Source organism: Elgaria multicarinata, chromosome 2 (genome assembly GCF_023053635.1).
Source record: "Elgaria multicarinata webbii isolate HBS135686 ecotype San Diego chromosome 2, rElgMul1.1.pri, whole genome shotgun sequence".
In the NCBI taxonomy this organism is placed as follows: Eukaryota; Metazoa; Chordata; class Lepidosauria; order Squamata; family Anguidae; genus Elgaria; species Elgaria multicarinata.
In genome coordinates this window covers 162,737,493-162,748,923 of record NC_086172.1, presented here as the reverse complement: position 1 = coordinate 162,748,923, position 11,431 = coordinate 162,737,493, and positions in this window count along the sequence as shown.

The following is an 11,431-nucleotide window of genomic DNA, read 5'->3' as shown; positions in this document are numbered from 1 at the left end:
GGAGGAATGCAAAGACGGGAATGCCACCCCTGAAACATATTCCACGTACCTGTCTGAAACTTCCATTAATTTATTTCCACGCTATGGCCAAGGACAGCTTAGCTTACTATTGATGGTGGCTAGGATCAAAAACTTCAAAAGCATGTGAGAAAGATCTCACTTAAATTTGTATTAGTCTTCTAAACACACGCACACACACACACACACACACACACACACACACACACACACACAGTTTAGAAAGTGTTATAATTTTTTGCAGAGCTGTTCTTCCCTTTTTCATAACTGGAATTGTAAAAACAAGGTTTTTAAGTTAACCCCAATCCTCTCTTTTGCTCAGACATTTTGGATGTGGCAGCAATCTCACTGTGTATAAATAAATTGGGGCATGTGGAGTTCTGATGCTGTCCAATGAGAAGGAAATGCATAGAACATGCAGTGTTGTATGCTGATGTTATCCTTCTATTGCTTCAGAAGGAGAAAGAAGGAGGGGGAGGGGGAGAGTGAGAAAGATAGGTCGATGCCTGTCTGCAAGGAGCATTCCTCTCACACAGGAAGCTGCCTTATACCAGATCAGCCTAGTATTGCCTACTTTAAACGCCAGGGGTTCTCCAGGGTCTCAATCTAGCCATACACTGCAATCATCATCTAAGGCTCTCCCCCAGATGCCTCCTCCAAAGAAGAATCAGAAGGTAGTGACATGGGGGACGGCCTTTTTAGTGGCAGCCCCCAATTATGGAGTGAACTTCCCAGTGAGACCTGCCTGGTGCCAATGCTGTTATCTTTTCGGCATCAGGTTAAGACCTTCCTCTATTCCCATATGATATGTTTTTAATTAGGTCATGGCATATTGTGTGTGTGTGTCTGCTCTGTTTGTAACTAAACTGTTTTATATTATGCATAATACTGTATTTTTAAGGTTTTTAATCTTTGCAAACTGTCCTGAGAGTTTTTGCTAGTGGGTGGTAGTATAGAAATGAAATCAATGGAATGAAATGAAATGAAGAGACAAATCTTCCCAATCACCTGCTACCTGATCTTCTTCTCTGGAGATAGCTGGGATCTTCTGCATGCAAAGTGCATGTTCTGCCACTGACTTATGGATCCCTCCAGTCTTTGCTAGCCCATCCATGTCAGCTGACATGATCATGCCCTCTGGTTCCTGTTGATTCTGAGCAGCAAGTGCATTTGAATGTACCTACTACTGCACAAAAGCTACAGCTCCCCTCAAACGCCACACATCAGTCAGCCATGGAGAGACATTCCACACATTGTTCAGAGACAGCCGAGGTTTGCCACTGAGTGAGTGCATAAAAACAGCCATATGTGGACAAGTGATACCCTTTCTTCTCACACTTTTCTCTTCTGGAATGTACATGTGAAATACTTAGATGTGAAGTGGAGAGTCAGTGTGGTGTAGTGATAAAAGTGTTGGACTAGGACTGGGGAGGTCCAGGTTCTAGTCCCTACTGGGCCATGAATATCACTGGATGACTTCGGGCCAGTCATGGACTCTCAACCTAACCTACCTCACAGGATTGTTGTGAGGATAAAATGGAGAGGAGGAGAACCATGTAAGCCACCTTGAGTTCCTTGTAAGGATGGGGGCAGCTAACATATAAATGTGATAATAAATTTAGGACTGCTTCCTGATAATATAGAATCTTCTACTTTCCATTTTAAAAGTGAGCAACTGAGCCTCAGAAGAAGTAACTTGCCCAAATTCATGAGTGTGCTAAGATTTGAAGTAAGGAAAACAGGAAACTGCCTTATACCTAGTTGGATTATTTATCCATTTAACCAGTGGAGGCCCAAGAGCTTTTGCTGCTTGTGGTGAAGGACCAAATGCCCCCCCTCCTATTCTACATACAAAAGCCTACTGGACTGGCAGGTGGATCTGTCTTCAACATTGATAAGGGGACACTATCCTCCACTGCCCTTGAAGGCTGCAGGCGAACTTAGTGGGCCTAGAGTAGGCTCTCTCTTCCAACAACTTGCTGCCAGCTTCACTTGGGTTAATGGTGGGCCTGGCCCTGCATCTAGTCTAGTGTTATCTATCTACCCTGTTTGCCAGTGTTTCTCCAGGGTTTTTCTCATCACTTCCTACCTGATAACCTCAAATGCCAGCAAAAAGTGCTGGGACCTACTTGATGTAAAGCATGTGTTCTATCACTAAGCTATGCTCTTTGGTAGAAGACAATGGCAGATCATGAATACAGTGGAGTATGATCTCTGCATTTCATATTAGATACATTCTGATATGCACCCTCAACTGCTCTGAAACAACCCAATGGCTTACCAGAGCCTGCCTGCACAGGATAGCAGTGCAGGAATGACCCAGAATCGAATGCAAATGGCGCATTCGACATCTACACCTGCCTGGACCCTAAGATCAGCTTCAACTAGAGATGTCTGGATTTTGTGAAATCTATCCCATATGTTGGTTTTTTTGTGAATTGTGCAGTGTCGTTCCTTCCAGCACCCATTTCCCCTGTTACGCAGAAAAAATATGCAAATAATTCCATAAGAAAGTTCACAACAATTTACAGAAGTGATGTTAGTACATAGCATTTAATGTACTGTCCCCATTTCATTTGACTTTTCCCCATGTATATTTTCCAGCCTGGTATATATCTCAGCAGAAATGTGTGTATTTTCCTGTGAATAAATTTGCATAATTTTTGGGAAAGTAAAAAACCTAAATCAAACCTGGAAGACTGTGTGCAGCCTGGGGAGGCCAGTTCACAGCAGATTCCATACGTCAGATTCTTAGAAATCCAAACTCATTTTAGTCTGTCTCGAATTTCTCCAGCATCGCTAGCTTTAACAACCCTTGTCTGGGAACATCTGCCAAAGGAAGAGAGGGGGGATGGCTACTAGGAAGAGTGCCTTTTCTGCTGTGGCACCCTGCTATGGAATGAACTTCCCAGAGTGGTTCACCTGGCACCTACATTGTACTCATTTTGGTACCAAGTGAAAACCTTTTTAGTCTCCCAGGCATTTTAATTTTTCAGTTTGCTTTATATCTGACATTGTATTTTAAATGTTGGCACTGCTGCTGGCTTCTGTTTTGATATTATAGTTTTAAACTTTTAAACATTTATATTGTATTTTATCGTCTGTATTTTATTGCCTTGTATGTTATGGCTTTAATTCTTGTGAAATGCCCATAGAGCTTTGCTGGTTGGGCGGTATAAAAATGTAATAAAAAAATAATAAATAAATTCTGCATGCGCAGCAGGCCTGTTCCTATGTGCAGGTGTGCACATTGCTTTTAGAATCGGTGGACAATGATGATGATTGTTGGCTGGGGCTGATGGGAGTTGTAGTCTAACTCATCTGTAGGGTTCCAGGCTGGGGAACGCTGCAGATATGTGAACCGCCCAGAGAGCTTTGGCTATGGGGCAGTATATAAATGCAATAAATAAATAAATAAATAATTTGAGCTGAAGCAAGACTTTTCATTGTTTTTGCTAATACTAATGCAGCCACCCCTCTGAAAATTCATACTTAACCAAGAGGCAGCTGGACAACCATCTGTCAGGTATGCTTTAGGGTGGATTCCTTCATCGAGCGGGGGGTTGGACTCAATGGCCTTATAGGCTCCTTCCAACTCTACTATTCTATGATTCTATGATTCCATGGCCTAAGCTAGACCTAAGGATTATCCCAGGCAAATGGAGGGGTCGTCTCTGCCTGCTCCCAGGATCTCCTGTGTGTCATTTGGATGCACAGGGATGATCCCGGGACAATCCCAGGATATAGGCCTAGTCTAGCCATGGCCTAAGTTAAGGTTACAACTGACTAGGCTAGGGAAGAAATAGCCTGGTGTGCTCTTAGCTTTCAGGGCAGCTTGATGGGCAGACAACAGAAAGTGAAGCTTTTCACTGCATGGAAATAAAATCCTTATCACCTGCTGATATCTTCACACTGAGCTGCTATTAAAATCATGGATACTTTTTTTAAAAAGCCTAATAGATACATGTTTGCTTTGCCCCCCTTCTTTTTTTTAAAATCTTGCTAAATAAAGGAAGGTGATACTTCAGCAGAGGGCAAACTGCTTGGGCAGGTGGAAATCAAATTCCCAAGGGTAGCTAAGCTTTCCCCATCAACCAAGAACCTGCTTTCCGAAGTCCTGGTGATGAGCACAGCAGGATCTCTTACTGCAAAGACGCCAAGGCGAGAGTTAGCTCTTTAGGTTAATAGCACAAGAGAGGCAAATAAATAAGGGAGGAAAGTTATCATTTTCATGTTTCAGCAGCATATTCTAATTATTTACAATCTCTCCTGGGGGATCAAGGAGGCAAAGCTTACATCCTGGCAAGGAAAAAGAAAAGCATGCAGGAGCTGTGTTGGTCTATTCGAAAAAATTGCCACACCCGGAACACTTGCAAAAGTGCGGGCTTTCTATACACGGGGAAAGCCTTGCTGTGGATCTGTGCCCCAACAGTTAGATGACGCAGGCGCAGGTTTGCAGACACCGCGGGGCTTCCTCATGATGCTGCGTTCTGAAAAAGTCAGGGATTTACCCCGACTTTTTCAAAGGTTGCAACATCGACATGGTGCTTCCACTGTGTAACATCGCTCTGTGTTCAATCTGGGGCCACTCCGGGGTTGGAGCCTGGTGCACCTTTAGAATCGCTCCACGAGATACCTCTCCACATTCTCACCTTTCTTGTAGCGTTCACTTCAGCCAGACAAGTAAAGGAATTGGGTGCATTACTCTTTCCTACAGGATAGGGCAGTTTTGAGATCTGACCCTGGATTCATGCCAAAGGTCTTTTAACAAGCCAGGAGCCCAGGGGGGAAAGGTCGCACGTTACACCATCAGCAGATGAGTAAGCAAATGCATTGTACCAGCATAATCGTCACAATGTCAGGAACCTCTGGTAGGTATTACAACATGCCTGGTCACAACCACAGTGTCCACAGTTGCATTACAATCCATTGTACTGCTGGGCGACAGCAACCTGGACTTTGCCTTCTACATTCATACGCCATTATAGGATTGACAAGTGTCCTTTCGCCGAGGTATCCTTCAGATGTCGAGTCCTGCAACAGATCTTATCATATGTGAGCCATATCTACTACAGATATGGCTCTTGTATATCCCTTTCCCTCGCTGACCAGGAATGGAAAGTTGGGCTTGCTGTGAAGCATTGTTCTCTGGAGCAGGGAATTTATATGTCACACATATAAATAAGGTGGAAGCTTTTCTTGTTACTGGTGTGTATGTGTTTGTGCTATTTTCGTGTTCGTGTGGACACCCCCAACTCCACCCCAGAGAGTTAGGGATTCTGCTCATTTCCCTCTATATTATTCTATCTTTGTTTCAATGGTTAATTTAGTTCTAGCAGTTATTTTGAAGCATTACCATTTTCAAGCTTTTCTGGAGGCTGCAGCAAGTCCTGAGAGGGGCATTCTTCCCCTTCCTGCGGGACACAACTTTGATGTGGTTGGCCCCAGCTTCTATGAAAGTGAGAGTTAACCCTTTCCTCCCTGCTAAACACCTCGCTGACCACAACAACACTTCATGGTAAGTCCAACTTTCCATTTTCTCAGGCTAAAAGCTCCATCCGATGAGCGTTTTATTGCACGCTCATTACTGGGTACTCACAGATTCCTCGGAGGTCCCTCATGTGACATCGTCTGCCTCTCGCATGCCTTCTGCCCCTTCTGCTCTTCCTTGCCCACAAGAAAAAACAGAAAAATTATGAAATATTTTTTAAACCGAAGTTGCTGCACTCTCCCACTTTGTGTAGGAGAAGCAGTGTGTTCACAACGAGAGACTGAATGGCCCTCGTGCACCTTGTTTACTTCCTGTTTGAAAACAGGAAGTAACTGAGTGTCCACAGAGAAGCGATGGTAGCCAGCATTAGCCAGCGTTTCTTCCAAGGTGTGATGGAGCTTTAAGGCACAATGACCACTTCTCCAATTCATCATTGCAGCTTTGCAAGCAGCAACACCAACCGACGAACAAACTCTCAGGCACGCTTACAAAGTATGCACAGCTTCATGGAGTGCCTTTTAACTGCCAAGTCCATCTTTGCCAGTTTCAACTCAATTCCCTTCTATTGACTGTAAGAAAAGAGCCAGGAGTCTCAGTTGCCCGGCTTTTGAATGGATGTTGGCGCTTGCAGCCTAGATGCCTGCTCTTCCATCACTGTAATCTGCAGCTAGTTAAATAAAGCTGGCTTTATGAGCAACTGTTACAGTCACCTTAGGCTACACAGGTGTGCTAGGAGCTGTTTGGGATCCCCACGATGTAGTTGAACAATATGAAAGTTACTTCAGTCTTGGGGCATCTTTTAAAGTATAAACATAGAGAGATCATATACAGCCATGAATGAATGCCTGACCCAGTTTTCAATGCAACGGCTTAGTTCCGGTGTGTGTAAAGTGGTATATTTTGCATTGCTATCACCTACTAAAGCACAATTTTCCAATCAAATTTGCTAAAGTCTTCCCCAGAAATTGGTGTTTCTATTGTACAGCAGACTTTCGAATCAAAACTATTTATCCAACACTTAGTTTCAGTGTGTCTACCCTGTACGGCTTGGATAGACTTTATCAATGCCACAGATTATGTGCCATAGATGTTCCTACAGGGATCATAGCATACAATTCAGTGAGGTTTATGTGGCCAAACCGTTGCACAGCTGAGACAACAGGAGAACCAAATGTGCCTCTCAATTTCATCCAGTGCCTCCTTGAATTGCAAGGGTATAAAGCAATCTCGAGGCACCTGCTTATGGCAAACATTGACAATATATGGCACATATTCTGTGGCATTGATACAGTCTATCCAAGCTGTACGGGGTTAGAAATAAGAACTGCGCTCCATTGAAATTCATTGGAGTCTGCAGGCGACCTTTGGAACGATGGTGCTCAACGTGTGTACATTTAATCCAAACTTAAAATTCATGTAATTCATATTGGGTAAAGGGAAAAGTTGGTTTGTATGTAAGTATACTTTTATACTTGTACTGGTCAAACAAAGTGAGGTCAAATCATTGTGCACACAGAGCTGATCTTAAAAAGCCACAACAGGAGGAAAGGGAACTTATTTGGGGGGGGGGTAGGGCTCGGCACCTTGGAAAGCTCCTTTAAAGTTCTGACTGAAACCCAGAATGGATTCACAACCCCACTGAAATTAGAGCCACCAGCCTCCACTGAAGGAACTTGTGTTTTTTTTCCTCCTCAGCTGGCAACAGTACTGCCCATTTAGTCGCTTTTAAAGAAAAATACATCATGTAAACCACAGCAAGGTTTTCTGCCTGCAGAAATTGTGGGGGTGGGGGGAGAGAATGTATCTGGGATGCACTAAATTGTGGGCAGTCACTATAAATTAATTGGATGGCTGATTAATTTTTAAAAATAATTTTAGTGCACATGCTTATAAAAACAGGCAGTGGTAAGCACCATCCGTGGGAGGGGAGGGCGGATGCCTCTGCTACCTGCTCCTACTTCTCTGTGTATCATTTAGAAACAAAGAAAATACTTTTCCTTTATACATTTTTAATTGATTATAGTTAGGGTGGCCACTTATGAATTGCCAAAAAAGAGGAAATGAATCACCAAAGAAAGAGGACAAAAGAGATCCCCAATTAGTATAAAATGTGTGTACGCTAAGTTATACGTACAGATGCAAACTTAGACATGATTCTTAAAATTTAAATAGAAATGCAGGACATCTCACTATAGTTGGGAAGACTATGACTGGGGTGGGTGGGGGGCTGTCTATACATGGGAAAAGCCCTGCAAGGGGCTGTGGATCTGTGCCGCATTGGTTAGATGATGCAGGCACAGCTTTGCAGCCACCACAAGGCTTCTCTACGATTTACCCCAACTTTTTCAAAGGAAGCAACATCAACATGGCACTTTTGCCATGTAATGTCACTCTGTGACCAATCTGGGGCCAACCTGGAGGCAGAGCCTGGTGGATGGCGACCAGCGATTGGTCGCCTTCCACCAGGAAGAAGACAGGGGCAGCTCCAGGACATGGCTGGCTGGCTAGAAACTCCACTTTCCCTCCTTGGTGTCAGTATTACCCAAATGCTGCTCACGAGAGGGAAAGCGGGGGGGGGTTAAAAGGGACCCAGCGCCAACCTGGCCTCTGTGAATATAGCCCCCAGGTGAGGTGTGTGCTTCCCTATTCAGTCTATGAACAGGTCCTAACTGTTGATGGGCAACTTCAAGGGCCAACTTTTCCTTCAGATGGTCCTTTATTTAATATGGGACTTGGACTGAAATAAGGGACACTTTCAAAATAGAGGACAGTCCTCTGGGAGCCTCTCCAATTGAGGACTATCCCTTTAATGGCCACCCCATGACAAAGATTTATTTAATTGGCCCACAGCCGATATTTATCTTCTGAAACGTTGTGATAGGGATGGGTGGAAGGTAGATTGAGATCTATTGATGGGAGATCTTTCGGTGATTTGCAGAAGATTTGCAGAAGATTTGCAACAATTTCTGACTCCCATTTTGTAAAGAAATAATAACAACAATAAAAACACGCACATACACACACACACACACACACACACACACACACACACACACGATTATTCTCCTGAAATGAAGAAAGTTTGGGGTAGGCAGGAACAGATCTTGGTGTGGGAGGATTCAGAAGTCAGTTCCGTTGTGTCTTACAAATCAGACTCCTGGGCTCTGAAATTCTTAGTTCTAAATGTACTGTATATCTTTTTTTACCTAGCTCCAGTGGGTGGATCTCAGGGGTTGTAGGAAAAAGAAAAAAGCACCTACAAGTCTGAATTCCACCCACCTCTGCATTACCAGTCCTGCAAGAATTTCTCCCCAGAGTACCTGGGATAGGAAATTGCCTTTTAAATAATTTGCAGATCTCCTTGAGTGTCAGAAGATGGCAGCAGTTCATGTATGCATCAGCCTGGCATTGCAAAGCGATGCTTCTTTAAAATCCCCTTCCCTATGCCTGATGCTGCACTAGTGCAAATCTGTGTAAATAAGTTCCGTCGGGACGGCCTTTTCTGGTTTATGATGCTGACCTATGAACATCAATGTGACAGAGCCTAATTGGGTTTTATAGATGGGGCCATCAGGACAGCAATTATCACTGAATATATGCCTGCATTTGTCCAGGTGCCAGGACAGGAAATATATACAATGCACCTTTTCTCTCATGGATAGGACATTGAAAGCAGGCAGAGAGAGAGAGAGAGAGAGAGAGAGAGAGAGAGAGAGAGAGAGAGAGAGAGAGAGAGAGAGAAGACCAGGAAAGCAAATGGCTCAACTCCACTCAGGTTCATTTGAGTCATTACTCTTCAGTGCCCAGCCTTTGTTTGTTTTCTACTTTTCACTGAAGATCCTTTGCCACAAGAGGCTAAAGATTACTGAGATAACTGTCAATAAATGTGCCTGGCCGTTGTGACTTTTGACCTCTAATTACAACTTGAACTCGTTGGCTGAAAGCAATCTGTTCCGAACGTTATTCTCTCTAATGTAGCCGGAGCTCTGAGTGACAAAAGGGTGCATTAAAATTAAAACCTTTAACTCTTTTTATTAATATCAAGGAGGGAAGAAACACAGCCATTGCTGCCTTTGCTGTTTGTAATCATAGAATCATAGAATTGTGGAGTTGGAAGGGATCACAAGGTCATCTAGTTCAACCCTTTGCATCGTGCAGGAAAATCAATTAAACCACCCATGAGAGGTGGCTGTCCAGACTCAAATACCTCCAGAAATGGAGAACCCACAACCTCCGTAGGTAGACTGTTCCACTGTTGTAGATCTTACCACCAATAAGTTTTTCTTTATATTTAATTGAAATCTAGGTAGCTATGACTTATACACATTGACAAGCAATGCATGGCCCTGGCATCTGACTTCCAGTTCTTCTTCTCTTGCAGGAATGAGGAACTGGTAGCCCTCCAGGTGTTGCTGGACTCCAAGCTTCACCAACCCAAGCCAGCATGGCAATTGTCACAGATAGTCCAACAATACTGGGAGATTCACAGGTTTTCCCATGCCTGGATTGCCAGTTTTTGTTCTGTTTTATGTGTGGGGTTTTTTTTTAAAAAAAATTGGAGATGCTCCAGTGCTTTTAACAGTGGTCTTGACACACAATGGTGAAATTTCTTCTGGCAGGCATGGAGATAAAGTGATGGGAAGAGCTTTGGCAGCCAACATGATCAAGGGACAGGAAATATTAAAATGTCTGGGACTGTTTAGCTTAGAAAAAAGGCAAGTGAGGGGGAGACATGATAGAGGTGTACAAAATTATGCATGGAGTGGAGAAAGTGGAGAGGGAGACATTTTTCTCCCTCTCGTAATACTAGAACCCGGGGCTACCCCATGGAGTTGATTGGTGGATGGCTTTAAAGAAGGTCTGAACATATTCATGGAGGGGAAGGCTATCAATGGCTACTAGTCCTGTTGGCTATATGCCAGTATCAGAGGCAGTAAGCTTATGTACACCAGTTGCTTTGGAACATGGGCAGGAGGGTGCTGTTGCACTCATGTGCTGCCTGTGGGTTTCCCATGTGCAGCTGTTTGGCCACTGTGTGAACAGAATGCTGGACTAGGGCCAGATCTACACCAAGCAGGATATTACACTATGAAAGTGGTATGAAAGCAGTATATAAGAGGCAGGAGCCACACTACTACTTTATAGCAGTATTGAAGTGCACTTACAACTGAGCCCATTGACACATACCATATACCACTTTTCTACTGCTTTCATAGTGCTATATCTTGCTTGGTGTAGCTCCTGCCTCTTATAATATACTGCTTTCATACCACTTTCATAGTGCTATATCCTGGTAGACTTTAGGTCTGATCCAGTATGGCTCTTCTTATGTTCTTAGAAATCTTTTTAAACAAATGGATCTTTGCCAGTTTAATACCAGCTGATTCCCACAGCACCCACGCAGGCAGAGGCAACACATCCTCAGTTACTCCATGCTCTGAATCTCCGTAGGATTTCCCCGTCTCATTAAGAGTGCTTCCAAATGGACTGCTCCTAATGCTTTATACTGCCACTCAAAAGACACTGTGAAGCTAATCCATCTTTTCCTCCTTAGCATATTTTTTGTGGAAAGAAAAAGGATGAAAGAAACAGTGGGTAAGCATGAGAGGGTTACAAGTGTGAGAAGATAATGTCTGAACTCCCCTCCAATAAAATTCCATGAATGAGGCAGGACATGGACCTAATCCTGTGAAGGAGCCCATTTAGCAGTCAGTATGCTGACATTTCTTCCTTCCTTTCTTTTTTTTAATAATATGGATAAACTTTCTATTGGAACAGTCTTTAATATTGAACGATGTGCATGTCCTCCTGAACTATTTACTGGTTTCTTGTAAGTTAACGAATGGTCAATGTAAATGGATTTTCTGAGCCCTTATGACAGCCAAAAGAGATAGATACATATTATTACATTGGAAGGATAAA